Here is a 1095-nt window from a genome sequence, read left to right on the forward strand (position 1 = left end):
TCTATATTTGCCTGCATGTTTCTCATAGAATTTTGAACATAGAGAACATTTTACCAAATTTTTTTGTTTAAAACTTTTTGTCAAAATGTCAGTTTTTAATGTGATTTATGGTCAAAAACTAAGAAACTTTGATGAAAATGTTTTGTAATTTTATTTTTGAAAAATCTATATTTGCCTGCATGTTTCTCATAAAATTTGTGAATGTAGATAACATTTTTATAAATTTCTTTGTATAAAGATTTATGTCAAAATGTCAGTTTTTCATGTGATTTATGGTCAAAAACTAAGAAACTTTGATGAAAATTATTTGTAAAAGATTTTTTTTAAATTGTATCCTTACCTGCATGTTTTGTAAAATTATTTTTAAAAATTGTATGTTTGCCTGAATGTTTCTCATAAAATTTGTGAATGTAGATAACATTTTTATAAATTTCTTTGTATAAAGATTTATGTCAAAATGTCAGTTTTTCATGTGATTTATGGTCAAAAACTAAGAAACTTTGATGAAAATGTTTTGTAAAATTATTTTTAAAAATGTTATCTTTACTTGCATGTTTGTCATAAAATTAGTACATTTAGAAATTTTTTTTATAAATATTTTTGAATAAAGTTTTATGTCAAAATGTGACTCTTTTGTGTCATTTTTGTTCAAAAACTAAACAATTTTGATTAAAAGATTTGAAAAATTATTTTTAAAATTGTTATCTTTTCCTGATGTTACTCATAAAATTAGGGCATTTAGAGAACATTCTTTTAAATATTTTTGAATAAAGTTTTTTGTGAATTTTTTGAGTCATTTTTGTTCAAAAACTAAATTTTGACAAAAATCTTTGTAAAAATGTTTTTCAAAACAAATTTTAAAATTTATGTTTTTTATGTTATGTTCAAAACATTTTTAGAATCTTTTAAAATCTCATCGAATCAGAGCATTTTGAAAAAAATTTAGAAAAAAGTTATTTTGGGAATTGTTTGGTAAAATCCTAATTAATCATGTAACGTTAGTCAAATGTTGAAAAATATTCATGAAATAATAATTTGGGGTATGAGTTAAACTGTTTAACAAATAGAAAGGTGTGTGCTGCCAAACAATTTTGA

This window comes from Cynoglossus semilaevis, chromosome 14 (genome assembly GCF_000523025.1).
Source record: "Cynoglossus semilaevis isolate Cse_v1.0 chromosome 14, Cse_v1.0, whole genome shotgun sequence".
Classification (NCBI taxonomy): Eukaryota; Metazoa; Chordata; class Actinopteri; order Pleuronectiformes; family Cynoglossidae; genus Cynoglossus; species Cynoglossus semilaevis.